Here is a 23,467-nt window from a genome sequence, read left to right as displayed (position 1 = left end):
CGTAAGTATTTAATCAATATGAAAATACTTACTACCGAAAACAAAGCACTGATTCTACAACCATTCTTATAAGATTAACCATTCTTATTAGATTAGATGGACATCTACAATTAGACCTGACAATACTGGTATACGATACGTGAACACAGTACGAAACGACACGAATAATTAGTGTTTGGGTTCAAAAATTTGGTAAACGAACACGAAAGTACACGAACACGAAAAAACACGAATATAATTAGTGTCGGGTTTGAGTTTCCAATATAGGTACACGACAAGGAACGAAAGTACACGAAATAAATAAATAATTAAAATTTTAAAAATATATAATATAGATATATATACTAAATACCAAATGTGAATTTTACCTATTCTAAATAACATATATATAATTGTAAATACTAAAATATATTTTATCGTTCCTTGACTACGTGAGTGAGCACTTCACCATTTAATTATCTATTGCATTTTTTAATAATTAAAATTTTTCGTATATAATTCGTGTACTTTAGTGTACTAAAGCGGGTAAACACGAATATATTAGTTCCGGGTTAGTGTCTCCAAATTGGTATACGAATGCAAATCCGGGTCGGGTTTGGGTTTAAAGTTTGGTACACGAAAACATGAAAGTACACAGAACGTTTGTACACGACACGACACGGAACGTTGCCAGGTCTATCTACAATGATGACCACAAACATATATAAGATTATGGTGCATAGATGTATACAATAAAAAAGATTTATTCTTAAAAGAAACTCTTTTTTAAATTATATTTGAACACGCTGACACATCCAAGAAGTTTTATTTCGGTTCAACAAGGAAAGCTAAAAAAAATATCATTACATTTTTCACACAAAAAAAGCAAGATTAATTTAGCAAAAAAGAACGGAAAGCAAGATTATCATAGCATGTATGATCTTCCGCTTAAAAATAATATATATTGCAGGACAGAAGCATGCCTCCATGCCTCCATACATAATGACCGAAAAGAAATTTGCTTAGCTGAAGATAAATTAAAACCTGGAATTCTATATCTACTATTATTTTGCAAAAAGAAGTGCATAAGGCATGTGCCAATTGTTTTTACCAAACAATTGAAAATTGCAAAAAATAATTAAAGTGTATCAGGCTTGATGATCCAAACTTCTATAGGCATTAAAAATATGTAATAAAACTTTGCAACAGGTACTTCGTTTAATACTGATCCATATGACTAAATTGATTTCAATAGCCCAAAACACCTGATGAATACTTGCAAAGTGTGAAAATAAGAGTTCTTCTATTCTTTAGATAACCTAATAGCTACCCAATTACTGAGAGCTGCAGAAACTTTTCTCACAGAAAAAAGCATCTTAAAAAGTTAATAGAGCAACGAATTAATTCCAATTAAGCTGGCAAACCCTAAAAAAGGGAGGGGGAGAGAGAGAGGGGAGGGGGAGGGGGGGGAGAGAGAGAGTCAGAGAGAGAGAGATTATTCAAATTTATTTCTTTGTGATCTATCAACCATATGAATGGATTTGTGAAAAAAAAATATTAAAAACGTGGTTATTATGAGCTTTTATAAATAATGTTTTTACCATGTCAAGGAAATTAACTTTACCTGTATATATAGCAAACATAAATTCAATTATAATTCTGAACACCACAAGTATTAAAAGGTCAGGGTACAATAGAATGACGACGGTTACATCACAGTAAACAAGGAAAAAAGCAAGACAGGAACACATATCATAATTCAGAACCATCAAACTTTCAAAAGAGAAGACGAGCAATTAAATTTGAGGAGATAATAGAATTTCTAAGAAAGAGAGAGGCAAGATAGATGGGATATTGGATACATCGCATCGGCTGCAGATGCATCAACATCAATCCACTGGATGTGCATTCAACATCCAAAGTCAGGAACCAATCTCTAAACAAAATTTCGACAGATATCTCTAAACAAATTAATACATCGTTGATCAAGATTCAAAAATCTAGGTTCAATGAAAATCAGTCTCTACTAATCTGGCTGACAAATATTTCATCCAAATTCTTCCGAAATTTAGGATTTACAGCCAGAAGGTCAAGAAATTAATTTTTAAACATGTCTGCCGAGATGGTTTAGTATATGTCTTACCTTAAAAAGTTACCTTTCACATTAAGTTAGATTTATTACTCATAGGCTATAAGACAAAGGGGCACTTACTCAACTAATTAACACCTAATTGACCCTTAAAGACCAACACTACTGTCACTGAAAAAAAGAACATAACAAAAAGGGTGTTACCTTGACTTTGATTAGCAACATTTCCTATAGAAGCCCTCTATGCCTCTTATAATAGCTAATAGTTAGGGTTTGGGGATGTCTCCTTCCATCATTTTCAGGGACCTGGCATCCAACTGTTGCTTCAACCCTCTGCTTTCTGGCTAAAAAACCCGCTTGGGCTCCTTGCACACCACCAAAGTTTTTCAGGATGGCTAACGAAATTGGAAGCTCAAATTTATGCAACAGATTGGACTCAGTTCCCTGATCCAGAGGAGCACTCGTATCCACTAGTTTACCAGCTTCAGTTGCAGCCACCAAGGCTGCTGCAGTACCCACTGCACCACTGCCATCGGGACCTACCAACGCTGCAGTCTGTTCACAATTTCCTCCAACTGCAGCCTCATCTCCTGCACTTGCCTTTAGAACATAGTAATTTCTCGATCTGGTCCACCTCCTTGAAAATGGATCATAACCAGCATCACCAGTTTTTAAGCCACTAGCTGATTTTATACCAGATGCATTTCTGAAATTATCAACCCTGTTCTTTCTGTTCATTTTTTCCAGATTAATAGCCTTGTGATCTTTCTCTTGAGTATTTCGGGAAGCCTCCAGTTCCAATAGTCTCGCATTAATTCTCTCGACTTCTGCCTCATCACTCTTACTTATGGCTACATCCATTTCTCTTCTCAGACGGTCCTTTTCAGCTGCAACATTCAGTGGTCTACACGTTGCTGATTTTTTCTCCTGCATCATCTGTTTCATAGTGGCAGCTGAGTAAACATATGTGCTAGTCTTTTAAATTGCATCTTTCTTGTCCAACATATCCTGTTTGCTAGGCATCCGCCCACCACTGCGCTCTGCATCCTTAACCCACTCTTTAAACTCAGTTTCGGATGGAAGGGAGTCCGACATCATAACCATCGCCCACTTTTGGGCAGAATTTTCATGACCCAATATAATATTTAGATACTTGTGAGTTATCATGTTTTCAAGCTTGTACCGTCTTTCAGGGTTTGTTGAGTCAACATTCTTGACAACACCGATGCTGTACCTTGGCCCATTCCTAGACTTCGCGACTCCAACCCTTACAACACAACCTACAATTAAGTCATCAAAAAAAGGTTCCATATGCCTTTTAGCTAACTTTGACCTTTGAATAGTGATTTCTTTTATATCCTCAAAGGTCGGAACTGCTGGCTGCGATGATGTGTTGTCATCATCACTATAACCTGTGGACCTATCATCTTCGTTTCAAGAGCCATTTCCACTTGGCCGAAACTACTTACAGCTACTTCAGTATAGGACCTCTGCTTAACAGGTGAAAATCTATGACTTCCGGAACCAACGCTAGTCGAATCTTTATATTTTAAATGAGCCTCGAGATCATGTTGCCTCAATCTCTTTGCCCTTAACTCATTTAAGGCTTCACCTTTGGCAGCTTCCCTGTCAGCATATATGGCTGAAGATCGCACGCCAGTGCGAGATGATACATGAGGAGGGCTGCTTTTTCTGGACTGTTTAATATTCTATTTCTGCATTCTCAGTCTTTGTTGCATCTTCTTATCCGTTCTCTTTGTTGAATGCTCTGATAATATCATCTCCTGGTCGAGTTCCGTCATTTGTGCAAGCTTTCTTCTGTCATCTTCATCCTTGTAAAGATCACTTCCGACAGAGTCATCATCACTATCTCCCTCCCGGTCATAACCATCATCACCTTCTTCCCGGCTTCTCTGTCCAAAGTCTCTTTCTGAGTGCTTAAACCTTTTTTTAAAAGAAACCTGTGATGCCGAGTGCTTCCTTCTTGCATAACGACGATCATCATCTGAGTCATTGTCCCCTGAGTCACTTCCATTGTCAGAATATGAACCCTCACGCTGCCTTCGTGATGATGGGGGTGACTTCCACTTCCTCCCAGACCGTCCAGTTCTTCCGGCTGCCTCAAGAAGTAACTTCTCAAGGTCCGCCATTTTCAATAGTTACAAATACGGAGTGGGCTTTTACCAGAATCAATATAAATTATGTAAATTTTAATTGTATACTAGTAAACAACAAATGAAGATGGTAGCAGTGTGGACCAGTTTATTTTTTGGGGAAATATACTATCATATATATATATATGTGTGTGTGTGTATGTGTGTGTGTATCGATTCTTGCTCCTGATATAAGACATAGAAGGGAACTACAATTTCCAAATGCTACTAAATCATAATTAAAGCGAATAAGCGATGACCGCTTGCAGTTCATCATTAATGAAAAATGTGCGCTCTTTAAGATGTCTTTCATTTGATTCCTTGTATATTTTAACTCAGCTATTACAATTTATCACCAAAATGATTTTTTTTTACATATTTCTAGGTAATGAAAAAAATTGTACAAACTGTCACAGATTTCACATATATGTCAAAACTAAAATAATATACATACAGGCACACAAATATGGGAGCCACATATTCACCATGTGCATCACAATGCCTGCAAGTAAATCCGTATTATTTGGAAATCAGGAGCACTATTGCACTAATAACTATTAAGACGACAACAAACATGGTTATCATCATCTTTCATAGAAAAAGGACAATTATAACAAGTACAGCGGATTTTTTTTTATTTTGTTTTAGTCATTATTACCGCACCTGTTTCCCGCCAATGTGATATTAAAACTACCTGATATATCTTAAACATGGTATTTGAACACCTTATAGTACTATAAATCACATCATTTTACCTTGTCTAGGAAGAAAATCACAAGAACTGCAACTACGTACAACAAATTCAATGCAAAAGAATTCATCAACAACTATGCAATTACGCCCCCATTTCCCGCCAATCTGTTATAAAAATAACCTGATTTAACAACTAGCATGGTAATTTAAATTCCTTATAGTATTAATTCGTATCTTTATACTTAGTCTAGAAAGAAAGTCACAAGAAATTCAACTACAACACAGTCTCAATGCAAAAGGATAATCAACAAATCCGCATTTAAACACCCTTTTCGCACCAACATAATATAACCTTTACAACAAATTTAGCAATTTAAAATCTTTGCAGTAATAAAAATCTCATCTTTTAACCTAATCTAGAAAGAAAACCTCAAGAATTTGAACTATAACACAGTCAACTCTCAATGTAAAAGAATAAATCATTAAATTCACATTTACGCACCTGTTTCGATCCAACGTGACATAATAATAACCTGATTTAACAACAAACTTAGTAATTTAAAATCTTTACAGTATAAAAATCACATCATTTTACCTAATCTAGAAAGAAAACTTCGAGAATTTCAACTACAACACAGTCTCAACTCTCAATGCAAAAGAATCAATAAGCAAATTCACATTTACACACCCGTTTCGCGCCAACGTGACATAACATTAACCTGATCTAACAACAAACATGCCACTTTCAAATCGTTATACTGACAAAAATTAAATCTTTTTACCTAGTCTATAAAACAAAAATCACAAGAATTTCAAGATTCAACCAAATAAATACAAAAAAAATGGTATCAAAACAAGGGCTTTTTCCAACATTAAATTTCACAGCAAGAAAATTATAAAGTTTCAATCTTTGAGTAAACACATGATTAAATATTATTCATACAATTATACACACATAAAAAAATAGAAGCAAAAAAAATAAACAAGAGAAATAAAGGGTACCTCTAAAATGAGCTCAGAGACTTGCAGCTATCGCTCTCAAGAATCAAACCCTTGCCTACCCTACCAAATCTCTGTGTGTAATATAATAATAATAGTGTGCATATGAATTTTTTATTAAATATATATCTTGTAACTTTTTGTGAGGCCAAGTTAAAATTTTGGGCTTTCATTATATATTTGAGCTGCACTACTTTATTTGGGCTTTCCATTGGCCCGTATGCTTAACACGGATAGCTGCAACAGGTTTATATCACTAGATGGGCTTTCCTAATGTATATTACTATTTTGTTAGGCCCATATGTTGCTTATTTCCAAGTATTGCCACGTAATTTACAGCATTTTCTTAGAATTGGGACCTATAGAATTATGAGTTAAATGTAATTTGTGTACCTCAAGTTTGTTGTTGGTGCAACTTGTGTACCTCTCGAAATTACAAAATGTATACCCGGATTAATCAAAATTGTGCAAAACGTGTACAAACGTCAAGACAGACGTTAAAGTTGTTAGACAAACATTAAAACGGTTGCAAATTGTGTGAGAAATGAGTGGCATTTCTGCACTTTGTCAAGACAACAACTACATTTGTATTATATAAGCAAACCCGATTCATTACTAACGGGTTATTTAACCCCCAAATTTAAATTCCTAAACCTATAAATTGAATTGAGGCGAACAATAGGGAATATGGATTAATTTTGTTATTGTGGGCATGTGGTGGTTGTAAGAACGGCATGGGGTAATGCAGGCAGGATGTTTGTCAGCTGCGTTGAAGGTCGACTAGGGTGTAACCATTTTCGATGGATCGAGGAGCCGGTTTGTGATCGTGGTAGAGCCATGATATATGGTTTATTAGAAAGAGTTAGAGTTCTTGAAGCCAAAATTGATATGATTTCACAATGAACAAGTTGTGGGGAAGAAACAAGGGTAAGGAAGAACTATGCTAAGGTTTTGTGTTGTGCTTGCATTTTGTATTGGTTATATTGTAAACAAAGCAAGTAGTAGCAACTGTAATGAGAAGAATGTTGTTGTGAAAATGTAAAATGTGTAAATGTGTAATGAGAAGAATGTATGAATCTTCTGTGTTGGTTATGAATGTATACATATTATATTAGTTTGTAACAGTTTTTACCAATGAATGTATGTTAGTTTTTGTGTTAATTTTAGTGTTATTTTTAGTCTTAATTTAGTGTTAATGTAACTGAATTTATAAAGAAATAATAAACAACAAATACTTGATTAAAATGACCATTTATTTAGAAGTCATGGATGACAATACATGGTCAAGATAGATTTTAACCTAGTGAACAAACTAGATTTTCAAGCAAGAGCCATCTTGTCAACAACCAAGAGTGGCCTAATTAAGAATGGTGGGACACTAAGCTCCACAATGCCATCATTGTGATGCCCTTCAAACCTGGGTCAGAAATTTGGGGTTCACAACACACACATATACACACACACACAAACACAATATATAACCCTGTTTATGAAATAATATATGCAATGACCCTACACTACACAACCACAGATCGCAACAGGTTAAAGTATGAACACAAGCCACAACCTTAATTACAATACATCGTACCAAATCCCACTAGTTTAATAAACATTCTTACAAATTTTCAAACTCAAAACTAAAGCATAAGTCTTCTGCTAGCTTGAACCAACTCAACCTGGAATCCTAGCTCGCACACTGGTTTGGGGATCCTCGCTACCAACAGTTTCCTTCTTAACTAAATAAGAACATAAATAGATTCGCAAGAGTGAGCTAATTAGCTCAGCAACTCATAGTGACAAAACTGAGATAAACAATGATCAATTGAAAAGAATTAAGGAATCAAATTTCTTGATTAGCAATGATAAGAATTGGATATTCACTTTTTATTTTAAAAACCAAGGTTAGGCTGCTGATCAATCACGCACTAACCCCGAGCAAGGCACACAAATCTGCTTTATATACTGGATCCAAGGCACACATTGGCCTAATACGACCACGAATCTGGTCTGACCACGAATCTGGTCCACATTTAGAAAATAATCCAATTCTATAATAGCAATATAATAAACAATGTAAATCAATAAATAGAATCATAAACAACATTCGTCTCAAAGCATAGGGTGATTCATAAACACCATAAATGTATAACAAGGTATGTATAAAGATTGGCTTCCAGCCTGGGAAAGAATCAGATAGTAGAAGAACAAGGGTTTAATGGTTACAAGGATTAGTCTTCTGATGTATAAGGTTTGAAGGTTTGTATGTTAAGCAAATCCATTTCAGTGATCTGTGTATGGTATATACATATTTGTGTAGTAGTATTGTTGTGCAAGACATGCATGTACAATAACAAGACTATGTCAAATTGACAACCCTAAGTAAGTTGTATTATAATCTTAGTTTACATTTTGTTCTTGTAACATTTAAAGTCTGTAAAAATGTCAAAAGAGCAGTCTGGAGTCTTTTTATTTAAACAGTATCAAGCCTAAGAATTTTATCTGGAAGAAGATCAAGAAGATCATGCCTCAGAAGAATTATGAAGAAGCTTGGAGTTGAATAAATCTGTTTTGGGAAAAATGTTCTAAGTCAAGATCTCTACAAGTTACAGATTTAGTGTTACTGAGAAGTCATTCGAGAACTCCAGAATGACTTATAGAGAACTGAGGAAAGCTATTAGAGAACTCAGAGATATCGAAAAGCCAAATTGAAGAAATGAAGATTGGAGATATCGACAAGTCATTTCTTCACTAGAGAACTCAGAGTTCTCGACAAGTCAACATTCATTAGAGAACTATGAGTTATCGATAAATCAAAATTTCACTAGAGAACTCAGAGATATCAATAAGCCAAAATTCACTAGAGAACTCTGAGTTATCGACAAGTCAAAATTGACTAGAGAAATATGAGTTATCGACAAGTCTATAAGTCACTAAAGAACTCAGAGATATCAATAAGTCAAAGTGAAGATATGAAGATTACAGATCTGGATAAGCCAAATTCTCTTATAGAGAACTCAGAGACCTCTACACGTCAAATTAACTATGGAGTATTAGAGATCTCGTTAAGTCATTATACTTATCGAGATGTCAAGATCTCTATATGCCTAACTGGAGATCTCGAGGTAAAATCTCAAGGTACAAATTGCAGACCAGTTCAATATCCAAGATTAACAATCAACAAACAATCCAACCAGTTGGATTGACAAGTCTACAAAAAGCAGCTTGAAGAGTATGCAAGATCAAGGGTGAAGATTAACTGACAAAGGAAGATCAAAGTTAACACAGTGTGCAAAGATATGCTAAGCCAGAAATGGAAGATATACTTTTCCTAAAATAGAATGATTAGTGACAACTTACTAAAGTTAATAGTATGTCTTATTATATACTATGTAAACCAGAAGTTAACTGAAATATAAAGTTAATACTGGTCCTTTGTTAGTAGTAACAATTCAGTTAAGAAAATCTTGTATTTCTCTCAAGATAGAAACTAAGCTCTTTATCAACAAAGAGCCTAGAAATTTTGTAGCAAAACATTCTTAATTTTAATATAAAATTAAGTGAGTTTTAAAAGATCTGTGTTATTCACAGTTGCATGTTTAATTTCTGCTTTAACACAACTCACTACAAGATTTGATTTACTTTGTTCAAACCATAAACACTTCAAAAAAAGCATAAAAATACAAAAAACACATTCACCCCCTCCTCTGTGTGTAATTCATTACCTAACAAGTGGTATCATAGCAAAATATGAAAGTAAACAGATTCAAGATCTTGGAATAATGAATACACAAAAAATCAGTAGCATCAAAATTCCTACTTCTGACAAACCTAACTACACTCTCTGGAAAAAGAAAATGTTGTTGTTTATCAGGATGGCCAATCCATTCTATATTCAGATTCTCAAAAATGGGCGCTTCACTCCTATGGTTAGAGTTGAGGAATCTACTGATGGTGATATGGTCATTCCAGCTCATTATGCTCCAAAAGATCCTTCTGAGTACACTGAGCCTGAAAAAGAGAAAGTTTCCCTAGATAATGGCCTACAGCTGATATTGATAGAATCACTTGACAATGTAATGTACAACAACATTATCAACTGTGGCACTGCCAAGCAAATCTGGGAAAAGATTGAAATACTCTGTGAAGGAACTGAGGAAGTTAGATCTAATCAAAGAAGGATACTGATTTCACAGTATGAGGGTTTCATGGCTAAGCCCAAAGAAAGTATCACTGATGTGTTTGAAAGGTTTAATAAGCTGATAAATGACTTGCAGCTCCATGACAAATATTATGAAGCTGAAGAAGTGAACTTGGAGTTTTTTCTTACACTCCCTGACCATTTGGAATAGAAAATTTCAGCAATCAGAGAAGGGAGAGACTTGAGCAGAATAACACTGGAAGTTCTATATGGAATTCTCAAAATATATGAACTAGAAATGATTCAAAGGAAATCATTGAGAACTGGTCAAGGATATGTTATAGATGGTTTAAGTGCTTTAATTTTCAATGAAAGGCATACCTATAATAATGATCCAAGTTCTCAGATTCCAGTTGCTTCTGCAAGTGAGCAAAGAAACAATGATTCACAGGAACAAGTCATTCTGGAATTGGAAGAAGATGAGTTCTACATCCTAGATAAACTTGATGAGCTTGATCAGTCAATGTCCTATCTGGCAAGAAAGTTCTCTAACATTAGATTAAAGAAGCCAAGATTCTTCAAGGGTAAAAGACAATCATTCAACAAAGACAACAGCTGGAAAAGAAAAGGGAAGTACACATCTGATAGCAAAAATGGTTACAAAACTGGATCTGTTGACAGATCAAAGATAAGATGCTTCAATTGTGATGAACTAGGCCATTTTGCTACAGAATGCATCAAACCCAAAAAAACAAAGAAAGACAAATCTTATCTTGAACTAGAAGCAAAGTATGAAGCTCTTCTGAAGAAACAGCAAAGTAAAGCTTATATTACAGAGGGAAAAAGTTGGGATGAATCTGATAATGATGAAGATGCGGAAGTTGGAAATTATGCATTAATGGCCTTGGAGAAAGGAGAATCATCCTTATCAAAATCACAGGTACCAACTCTCACTACTATTGATTTAAATGTGAGTCATATAAGGAAACTGTATAGAAGATGAGCACAGAAATGTTTCATATTCATACACGTATGGTTGCTGCTACTGAAGAAGTTAGCAGTCTGACAAAGATAAATGAGAATCTTGAGAATGAGAAACAAAAAGATGAACTATTGTTGGTAGAGCTTGAAGTTGTAAAATAAGAAAATGCATATCTAAAGAACAAGCTCAAGTGTGCAAGTGAAAATGAAGCAGTGCTAAGGGAAAAGCTGGAAAAGAATGAAGTGAAGTTGAAGTCCTTCAAAAATGCATCTGAGTTGGTTGGACAATATCATGAGCAGAACAAACCATGTGCAAATATTGCTATTGGTCTTGACTATGATGCCTTGAACAGCAAGAAGAAGAATATACGTGATAAAGGAAAAGCAACGGAAATTGAAAATATTCCAACAATCCTGGAAAAGGTTGATTCACCTATGTTCAAGGCATGTGAAGTTAACTTCAGTGAAGAAGAGTTAATTATCAAGCAAGAAATTGCTGATGAAGATAATGAGAAGAAAGATGAAGAAGCAACTCAATCTTTCAAAGCTGAAGAGAAGCTCATGGATAATCAAGGTTCCAAGAAACCTGTCAAAGAAACCAAAATTGAAGATGCAAGAAAGAAAAAGAAAAATAGAAATGGAAAAATTGGGATAAACAAAAGCAATAATTTTGTTTATGTTGCAGATGCTCCAAGAAAGAAATGTGAAAAATGTGGCTTTGTGAATCACCTAACTCACCTTTGTAAAAAGGTTGTTAGCAAGCTAGCTGAAGGAGCCTACAAATACAATGAAGCAGATGTAAATGATCCCTACTCATTCTATGACAAGTTTGATTGCATCCCTTGCAACTTGAAAGTGATGAAAAGTTGTCACAAACTGAGAGTAGATTGTAAAGAAACAAAAATTGGATCTACAGCAGATAGGGAAAATGCACAACAATCATTGAATTCTATTTTATCTAAAACAACACATTCTACTTCTGCTAAATCAGTTAACAAGAAGAAAGTACCCAACACTTCTTGGGTTTCTAAACACACTTAAAACTCATTGTGTGCAGGGAAAAATAAAGTAGGTCATAAGGATCATAGACAATGGGTGTTCCAGACATATGACAGGTGATAAAGCCCTGCTATCACAGTTTGAGGAGAAGGCTGGCCCCTTGGTGATCTTTGGAGACAACAACAAAGGATTCACGATGGGATATGTCAAGATTATTTCTGGAAATGTTGTCATTGATGATGTAGCACTGGTAGCTGGACTTGAAGTGAATCTTCTCAGTGTTAGCCAATTTATAGACAAAGGCTTTAAAGTTTTATTCAACAAAGAGGAATGCACTTTTATCAGCAAGAAAACTGGTGAATTTGCTCTGAAAGGAGAAAGAAAAGGAAGCTTGTTTATTGCAGACTTGGACTCAATAAATAAGGATGGTATTTGTTGCTTCTACACCAAGGCATCAGAAGAACAAAGTAAGCTATGGCATAAAAAGTTGTCTCACTTGAATTTCAAGACAATTAACACCTTGGTCAAAAAGGAGTTAGTAAGAGACATGTATAATCTGGAGTTTGCTCAAGTTGAAGTCTGTGAAGCTTGTCAGAAAGGAAAAATGAAGATATCTAGTCACAAGTCAAAACTGTGAATTCTATAAGTGCACCATTGCAGCTTATTCACATGGACTTATTTGGGCCAGTCAATGTCTTATCAATTTCAAGAAACAAATATGCACTTGTGATGGTGGATGATTTCTCAAGATACACTTGGGTAAAGTTCATGCACTCTAAAGATGAGACTCCACACATTATAATTGAGCACATCAAGAAGATAGAAAAGCATGCTGAAGATTATAATATTGTAAAAAGATTGAGAAGTGATAATGGAACAGAATTCAGGAATGCAACATTGAGTGAATTTTGTAAAAGCAAAGGCATTGTTCAAGAATTCTCAGCTGCTAGAACACCTCAACAAAATGGAGTAGTTGAAAGAAAGAACAGAACATTAGTTGAAGCTGCTAGAACAATGCTACATGATGCCAAATTGCCAACAATTTTCTGGGAAGAGGCTGTTAACACTGCATGTTATACTCAAAATAGATATCTCATTAACAAGGCTCATGGAAAATCACCTTACTCAATCATGTCTAAGAGGAAGCCTACTGTAAAGCATCTTCATGTGTTTGGAAACAAGTGTTACATTCTAAAAGACAACTCTGAATATGTCGGAAAATTTAACTCAAAGGTTTTTGAAGCATTTTTTCTGGGATATTCATTGGAAATGACTGCCTACAAGGTTTATGTGATTGATCAAAAGAAGATTATGGAAATCACAGATGTGACTTTTGATGATGACAAGTATCCAGGCTTGGAATGCCTTGATGAAAATGAAGTTGAAATCCTTGCAATTAAAAACCTCAATATTGACAGTGATTCTGATGGTGAAGATGAATTCAATTCACAACAGATGTTGAATGAAGAGATACTAAATATGAAAATCATGAAAATTGAAGCTCATCTCAAACACCTGAATTTGATAGCACAAACTCAGGGGGAGAAAGAGAAGAAGGATCTACAAGTCATGCCAATGATGAAGAAAATGATGAAGGCACAAGTCAACAGACTCACACAAGGAAGTGGGATATAAGTCATACTAAAGAAGCAATTATTGGTGATCCTACTGCTGATGTGAGAACTAGAAGTCCAACTGCTAATGAGTGCCTACATGCATACTTTCAGTCTCAAGTAGAGCCTAAGAAAATTGAAGAAGCTCTAATGGATCCTAATTGGATATCTGTTATGCAGGAAGAGCTGAACCAGTTTGAAAGGAACAAAGTTTGGGAGTTAGTTCCTGCACCAAAGAACATGAGTATAATTGGAACAAAATGGGTGTTCAGGAACAAGATGGATGAAAATGGTATAGTTACCAGGAACAAAGCAAGGTTGGTTGTAAAAGGCTACTCACATGAGGAAGGAATTGATTATGATGATACCTTTGCTCCAGTTGCAAGACTTAAAGCAATAAGGATTTTTTTAGCATTTGCTACACATTCAAATTTTAAAGCGTATCAAATGGATGTCAAGAGTGCCTTTCTAAATGGTGAGCTAGAAGAAGAAGTTTATGTGTAACAGCCACCTGGCTTTGAAGATCCAGAATTTCCATATTTTATGTATAAGTTACTCAAGGCTCTATATGGACTAAAGCAGGTACCTAGAGCTTGGTATGATACATTGTTAGAATTCCTACTTAAACATGGTTTTACTAGAGGTACCATAGACAAGACTCTCTTCTACAAAAACCATTGTGATGATATGATCCTAGTTCAGATTTATGTGGATGACATTATCTTTGGTTCCACTAATGAAAAGCTTTGCCAGAGATTTTCTAAGCTTATGCAGAGTGAATATGAAATGAGCATGATGGGGGAATTGAGTTACTTTCTTAGAATTCAAGTTAGTCAAAGAAGTGATGGGATCTTCATCAGCCAAACTAAATATGTCTAGGATTTATTGAAAAAGTTTGGTATGGTTGATTGTTCACCTGCTTCTACACCTATGTCTACAGCAACAAAGTTGGATGAAGATAGAAAAGGCAAGAATGTAGATATTTCAAGCTATAGAGGAATGATTGGATCATTGCTTTGCAATATGTCTATCTACAAGATTTCAAGCCAATCCAAAAGAATCACATTTTATGGCTGTAAAGAGGATTTTCATATACTTGAAGGGAACTCCTAACTTGGGATTATGGTATCCTAAGGGAACTGGTTTTGAAGCTGTTGACTACACAGATGCAGATTTTGCTGGATGCAGGGTTGACAGAAAGAGTACTAGTGGAAGCTGTCAATTTCTTGGACAAAGACTTGTATCCTAGTATAGCAAGAAACAACAATCTGTATCAACTTCTACAATAGAGGCTGAATAAATAGCTGCAGGAAGTTGTTGTGCTCAAGTGCTTTGGATTAGAAATCAGCTAATGGATTATGACCTAGTGTTACACAAAATTCCTATCATGTGTGACAATACTAGTGTTATATCTATAGTATCTAATCCAGTTAATCATTCTAGAGCAAAGCACATTGATGTAAGGTACCATTTTATTAGAGAACATGCTATAAATGGTACCATTGAGCTCATTTTTGTTCCAACAGAAAAACAATTAGCTGACATTTTTACTAAACCTTTGGATGAAGCAACTTTCACCAGACTTGTAGGTGAAATCGGATTGCTTAATTCTTCATCCTAAGGCAAGAACTCAGCTAATGTGTTGCAGCAGATTAATTTCTAGTAAATCAAAATTAAGTTGATTTAATTAGAAATTAGCTGAAACATGAATTATAAATATTTCAGAAATCTCTGCATATTTATTTTTCAAAAACAAAAACTTAACTTGGAATTTTTCAAATTTCAAGTAAACTGCTAGATTGTTAATTTACATCCTTAATATGTAAAATTAACACAAGGCAGACTTAAATTGATCAAAAGTATATAAAGAACTGACTTCTCGATAAGTCTAACTGACTTACCGATAAGTCTAACTAACTTATCGAAAAGTCATTTTGAGACTTCTCGAATGAGTTCTCGATAAGTCAATCTTACTGACTTCTCGATAAGCATTATTATGACTTATCGATAAGTCTTTATAGAGTTCTCTAGTAGTGTAAACTTACAGAAGTTTATTTTTAGACTTATAAATAACTCAGAACTAAAATAATTTAATTCTATAAATTATTTTGGTAAAATACTTTTGGCAAAATCATTCTGATTTTATTTTGAATTTATTCAAATAAAAATTGGAATCAAATTCAGTCCACTCTGGACAAACTGGGTATTTATTTGACATCTTGATAAGCTTATTTTTTTTATTTTTTGTTCTCTACAAGAATAAATAAAATGACTTATCGATATGTCTTTCATTTCTTAAAATGACTTCTCGATAGACTAATTCCAAACGTCTATTTTTGAGTTCTCGATAAGTCATTCACTTTTACTATAAATACCCAGACATCTTGATACATATACATACAACTTTCGAGATCTCAAGTGACCTAGCTTTTCAATCCAAAACCGATTTCTCTCTCGTTTTATACCTTTCTCACTAATTTTTCTTACCCATTCACTCTCACTAATCAACAATGGCACTCAATGTTGTTAAAGCTACTATTCCAGAAAAAGGAATAAATTACCTAGCCTTTACTGATGCTAACCAAGCTCCTTATAGTTTCAAGGGGTTTGTGAAACTTTTGTCTGAATCTTACCTTGCAGGAGCTTTGACTGCTAACCCAATTCTGTATCTGGATGTTCTACATGAGTTTTGGACAACTACAGTAGTAAGGACTGATATGAATGATAACTCTCTCCCTATGGTGGTAACTTGCGCAATTGGAGGCCAACAAATAGAGTTCAATGAGCAAGATGTGAATAGAGCTTTGGGGCTGCCAACTGCAAACTTGGTGGAGGTGCCAACTCCTGATGAACTGACTGAGTTTATGGACTTCATCAACTATGGTGGAAGAATCAACTTATCAAGCCTGAACAAGACTAACTTAAGGAAGGAATGGTCCTTTGTGTTTGATTCTGTGGTGAGGGCCTTCACATGCAGGAAGACAGGGTATGACAACATTTCAAGTGTGGTGCAGAAACTGGTGTACTCAGTAACCCACAACAGACACTTGAATGTTGGTATGTTGATCCTAGAAGAACTTGCAACCAGGTTGACCATGCCCCTATCTGCTAAAGGTAAGGAAATATTCTTTCCTAGATTCATTATGTCTACTTTAAATCATAAAGTCACAGACATACACTTGTTGAATGGTATTGATAGCACTAAAATTGGCAACTGTAAGCAAGTGTCCAAAATAATATTTAGTTCACTTACTAAAAAGAACAAGGTAAATGTGAGTCTGAAAATCACTCCATATATGATGGAGAGATTTAGGACTTACCCTTACCCAATGCCAGACATGAGATCAAATGTACAACCTAGCATAGCTATGGTCCCTGAACCTGTGGAAGTACAAACACAGGAACACCTACAGGGACCTTTCCAAGCTGAAACCATTTCTTCAATACCTTTAGTAGCTAGGAAACCAACAACCTCATCTTCTTAAAAGGATGAGGTGAGTAAAAGGAAGAGAAAGGAGATGACCCTATCAGTTATGAATGAGAGTGGTGAAGATCAAACAGAAGTAGAGTCACCCTTGGTCAAGAGATCAAAGAAGAGTAAGAAAACTGAGTTGAGCACTCAAGCCACCTCTATATCCTCCCAAAAGGATGCAGTTGTAAATATGGGGATCAAATAGACTTTAGATACATCCTCTCAACGGGGTGTGTCTATTGAAAACAGCATTCACCCCAATGCATCCTGTATAGAGTCTGCACAACCTACACTTGATCAAATCCAAGTGTATGGTAGAAGAAATAAGGATGGCACATACAGTGAGGGCTCATCTATTGAAGCTCCCTCATCTATTCAGGGGGAGCTTCCAACACTCACTTTTGAGCAACAACTTCTTATCTCACAAATTTCTTCTCCATCTACAGCACTTGAATCTAATTCTCAAGTGCAAGCTAAATCAAGTGACTTAGTTCAAGAAACCTTGTTCACCACCCAAACACTATAATCAGATGGTGAGAGGCTACTAGCTGGGGTAGACCTTGATGACACCATCAAAACCATGGGGGATTCATCAGTTTTTACTGAAGACCCCATGGAAATACTAAATGCACCTTCATGTGCAAATCAGTCTTGACAGACTGTTAGGTTTGAGGGTAGTACTCCTGAGGGGGAGCTATCTAAATCCTCTTCAATTCAATTGGAGGTTTCTCATGTAGGAACAACTCCCCTCAAAACCCTAGCAGAAATTGTATTAGCAGTTGATGCTAGGAGTATAATTGCCAATGATCCTGCAATAGGGGATGCAAGTTTATCACATTCAAGTGACAGTGCTGTGCAAGAAGCACAAGGGTTTGAGACTGGTGCACATGACAGTAACCCAGTCAAATCCCCTCCAATTCAATTGGAGGTTCCCACTATATGTGAGGAACAACAACTTGTCAAAACCACAGAGCAATCTGTGAGTAAAACTGTGACTTCAGTCACAGGTGGTTCTGACTCACAACCCTCCACATCTCAATCACACCTAATCTCCAAATGGCTCCAAGAGACTGAAAATCAACCTTCAACAATTGAAGATCTCAGGGTTGATCAACTTGGAGGCCTTGCACAAATCTCACAACAGCTACTCACATCGAACATGTCAAATCAGGACTACCAAGCTATCATACTCACCTACCAGGATGATGTTGAAGAAATTCAAGCAAAAATTGTTAATGAAGCTGGTCAGGATGCTAATTGTGATGCTTGGTTGGACAAGGAATTCATAATTAAAATGGATGATGTGTTAGCTAAATTCAGGGAGGAATACATCATATTTCTGGGAAGCAATGCCAGATCTCTAACTCCACAAGAGGTGTATGATGCCATCAATGAGGTCTATAAAGCTCAAATCAAGACTTTCCACAACTTTGGAAAAGCACTTCAAATCACATTGAATGGACATTAAGACAAGATTATGAATATGTTCAGGGAAAAGATGGACCAAATCATCCCCTCTCAAACTGAGATCAAAAACCCGTTCAAAACCTTCTCAGAACAAATGTTAAGATATGATCTCAGTGGGATTGATAAGAGTGTGAATCAGCTGAAAGACTCCTTTGTAGCCTTGCACAAGGTCGTTCAAGATCACATCACTAAATTCAATGATACAAGGTGGAAGTTGGATCAAATGCATACTGCAAGATACACTCCTTCACCTTTGGTCATGGATGAAATTCAAAAACATGTGCAAGCTACATTTAGACCATCTACTGCTCTCTCTCTCTCTACTACAAGCTCCTCTCCATAAGACCTTCAAGAACTCAAGACACGGGTAGCTTCTATGGAAACCTCCAATGCATCTCTCAATGCTCAAGTTCAGGCTTTGACTTCTCTAGTCAAGAGTCAACAGACAGACATCAAGACCCTGGTGGACTCTCACAAGCATTTCCAAATACAAAACTCTGTTGCTTTGGGAGCCATCATGGGGAAGATCAACATCCCTCTACCATCACTTCCTGAACAGATAAGGCCTGAAATTCCTACCCCCCTTCTCATGTCTGCCAACAAGACTAAGGGGGAGATGGAGGCTAGGCTAGCTAGATCAAGATCATCATTTACTCACAATGTTCAAGGTGCTGTAAAGAGCTTAGTTCAAGAAATAGATATTGGTATGGAGTAGTTCATTAGGGCTGCTGAAGGACCAAGTCTGAGTAGGGAATTTGATGAATTGCTCAAGGCTCTAAGGGCTTCTCTCAACAATAATCACTTCACATACAAAAAGTCCTTAGACAGGACAATAAATTCATTGAGGGTGATTTTGGTACCTAAAGACAATTTTCAGGAGAAGAGGATAGTGGTCAATATAAATTACTCTGGGGTAGATAGGTGTATGCAGGTGTCCCTCAATTATCTTATCTCAAGGAGGGCATCTGAGTTAGATATTCTGATAAATAAAGTCAGAGTTGTGATCCATGAAGACACTCTATTGCTAAATGAACTGAAAATTGCTCAGGTGGCTGCTTCTCCAGAAGCATACCTACAGCCAAGCAAGAGAGCAGCATACATCTGTCCTACCACCAAACACTTCAAACACTTCCAAATTCCTAAAAAGTCTATCATGGCCAACAAGAAGCTAATCATGACTCTGGAAACTACCTTAAAGGTAAAGAAGAATAAGACTTTTGAAGATGAAGAGATGATTAAGCTGTTGGGGAGATATCTAAGGGATGCTGAAGCCAACTTGCCCAAAACTCAAATCAACAATGATAATTTGGAAGATGATGAGCAGAAGAAGGATGATCAAAAACCTTCAGGCTCAAATCCAAGTCAATCCAGTAGGGCAGCTGGAAGCAAGGGTGGAGAGAAGAAAGGTGATGAGAAGAAGAGAGGGAGTGAGAGGAGAAGCAAAAAGAATCATGATGGCTCAGAACCATAACAAACCCTAAAAATCCAAACACAACTAGCTCAACCTCCAGCTCAACCTTCAAAGTTAACAATCTCAAACATCAAACCACCTCAAACTTCTAAGCCTAAATTCTTATACAAGCAAACTGCTAATTTTTTTCTAAAAATTCCAATCACCACAAACCAAACATCTCTTAAGAAAATCTCAACCTTACTTTCTGTCAAACCATCACACAAAACTCATTTCAAGTCTGTTGGGAGAAAAACTAAAAAAACTAAGCCTTTTGAAAAAATTGAAGTTAGTTAAAGGGCCATCTGGAATTGTTTCAAGCAGAATGATTTTCTACCCTTAAACTGGTGCATTTCAGATGAGGACTATTTTCAACAACTGGCTGAGGAAATAGTTAGAGTCTGGGTTGTTACTCTAAAGGAAGTAAGAATCGACTTTCAAGATGGGTCCTTCATTTTTCTAGGCAGCAATTTGATGGATACTCTCTCTCCAACAGAAATTAAGAGAGTGATAAGTTTGTTGAAAGATAAGGATACTGCTACAAGAGCATGCAGATCAGTTCTAGCTGAATGGTTAATTGCAAGAGAGGAAAGAAGAGCAAGGGGTATAGCAAAGTATGAGGAGAAAAGGAGAAAGTATGATGAAGAAATTGAGATGTACATCAAAAGATCAGAAGAACTTATAGCTAAAGGGATGAGCAGAATTTCTAAAGATGGAAGATTTATGAATGTAAAAGCTGGCTCATTTTCAAAATTCAGAATTGAAATGTTAGATGGTTATCCAAAGAAAGACAGACTCAAGCTTATAGAAGCTCTAACAGGGACTCCAATTCTAGAGGAACATGAAATTCTTGTATATTTAAAGGACCTCATTAGAGAAGAATCAAAAGTTCCATTCTGTGTCTGATGCTTGTAAATACTCAAACTCTAAATCATTTAATGTACAATTGCTGTAATTGTATCAATTTTTATATCAGTCATATTTTCCATTATAACTTGGGGTTAGTCTTGTTAACAGGCATGAATTTATGTTAAGCAATATTCTCACAAATTGGGGGAGATTGTTGTGCAAGACATGCCTGTACAATAATAAGACTAAGTCAAATTGACAACCCTAAGTAAGTTGTATTGTAATCTTAGTTTGCATTTTGTACTTGTAACATTTAAAGTCTGTAAAAATGTCAAAAGAGCAAACTGGAGTCTTTTTTTAAAAGGTATCAGGCCTAAGAATTCTATCTAGAAGAAGATCAAGAAGATCATGCCTCAGAAGAATTATGAAGAAGCTTGGAGTTGAATAAATCTATTTTGGGAAAAATGTTCTAAGTCAAGATCTCTACAAGTCATAGATTTAGTGTTATAGAGAAGTCATTCGAGAACTCCAGAATGACTTATAGAGAACTGAAGAAAGTTACTAGAGAACTCAGAGATATCGACAAGCTAAATTGAAGACATGAAGATTGGAGATATCGACAAGTCATTTCTTCACTAGAGAACTCAGAGTTATCGACAAGTCAACATTCATTAGAGAACTCTGAGTTATCGATAAGTCAAATTTTCACTAGAGAACTCAGAGATATCGATAAGCCAAAATTCACTAGAGAACTCTGAGTTATCGACAAGTCAAAATTGACTAGAGAAATCTGAGTTATCGACAAGTCTATAAGTCACTAGAGAACTCAGAGATATCAATAAGTCAAAGTGAAGATATGAAGATTACAGATCTGGATAAGCCAAATTCTCTTATAGAGAACTCAGAGACCTCTACACGTCAAATTAACTATGGAGTATTAGAGATCTCGATAAGTCATTATACTTTTCGAGATGTCAAGATCTCTATATGTCTAACTGGAAATCTCGAGGTAAAATCTCAAGGTACAAATTGCAGACCAGTTCAATATCTAAGATTAACAATCAACAAACAATCCAACCAGTTGGATTGATAAGTCTACAAAAAGCAGCTTGAAGAGTGTGCAAGATCAAGGGTGGAGATTAACTGACAAAGGAAGATCAAAGTTAACACAGTGTGCAAAGATATGCTAAGCCAGAAATGAAAGATATACTTTTCCTAAAATATAATGATTAGTGACAGCTTACTAAAGTTAATAGCATGTCTTATTATACACTGTGTAAACCAGAAATTAACTGAAATATAAAGTTAACACTGGTCCTTTGTTAGTAGTAACAATTCAGTTAAGAAAATCTTGTATTTCTCTCAATATATAAGTTAAGCTCTTTCTCAACAAAGAGCTTAGAAATTTTGTAGCAAAACATTCTTAATTTTAATATAAAATTAAGTGAGTTTTGAAAGATCTGTGTTATTCACAGTTGCATGTTTAATTTTTGCTTTAACACAACTCACTACAAGATTTGATTTACTTTGTTCAAACCATTAACACTTCAAGAAAAGCATAAAAACACAAAAACACATTCCCCCCTGTGTGTAATTCATTACCTAACAAGTATCGTATATATGTGGTTCGTATCTGGGGATTCAAAAATCAATGGTTTATAAAGAATAAGGCTTACGGCTCACATATCAATCGAGGTGATCAGGGTTCAAGGTTAAGTAATTCAAAGCACTTGCAATATAAAACAGAACTATTCTGAATACATTTCACAAGGAAGTTCAGAGATACTTGCCTTATCTCGATTGACCTTTACTTTACTTGCTCACGTCTATCGATTCTTACTCACTGACCACTTGCTTTCCCTTTCCACGCCTCGCTTCCTCTGCTATACATTACAAGTGTCTATCAATATTTATTCTCATTTTATTCTATTCATTACAAACTTCTATCTACCCTTCGTTTCACCCAAATCCGACTTACGAATTGAAAATTACAACGAAAATCGTCAAACAATAAATACATAAGCATATCACACAATAATCATATAGCACATAGCACATAGCACATAGCACATAACATGTAAGGTATTCGATAAAAATAACTTTTTAAAGAAAGTTCTGGGTTAAAATGACTTTTCGGGTATTTAATACGAATTTTTGAACATCTTTCGGAATTAAAACGGATATTAGAATCATTTTATAAATAATTATCAAGGTTCGAATGCCCGAATCTGACTTTAAAATCATTTAATAATAATTATTGAGCCTTGAACATAATTTAGAAAAATATTTTAAAACTCGAAACTATTTTTCAAAATTTTTAAATCAAAAGAAATAATTAAATCTAATTAAATAATCAATTAAAATTAATTAATAACTAATTGAATCAATTAATCAATTAATATTTAAATTAATTTACCAAATAAATAATTAATTATTAACTATAATTAATTAATTAAATAATTCAGATTTATTTTTGAATTAAAAATAATTTTTAGAATTAAAATAATAATTTTTGGAATTTTTAAATATTAAAAACCATTTTCTGAAATTAAAATAAAACGAAAATATAAGTTTTGAAAATTTTG

At 35.2% G+C, this 23,467-nt stretch overlaps 1 pseudogene; it reads right to left on the bottom strand.

Annotated features, from left to right (window-relative positions):
- Nucleotides 1–2,296: 2,296 nt before the first annotated feature.
- On the bottom strand, nt 2,297–4,218 carry LOC141706415 (protein RTF1 homolog; annotated as a pseudogene).
- Between the last annotated feature and the right edge of the window lie 19,249 nt (nt 4,219–23,467).

This window comes from Apium graveolens, chromosome 2, assembly GCF_009905375.1.
Source record: "Apium graveolens cultivar Ventura chromosome 2, ASM990537v1, whole genome shotgun sequence".
Classification (NCBI taxonomy): domain Eukaryota; kingdom Viridiplantae; phylum Streptophyta; class Magnoliopsida; order Apiales; family Apiaceae; genus Apium; species Apium graveolens.
Note: the sequence above shows the minus strand (reverse complement) of the source record. Positions and strands in the feature narration are given on the sequence as shown.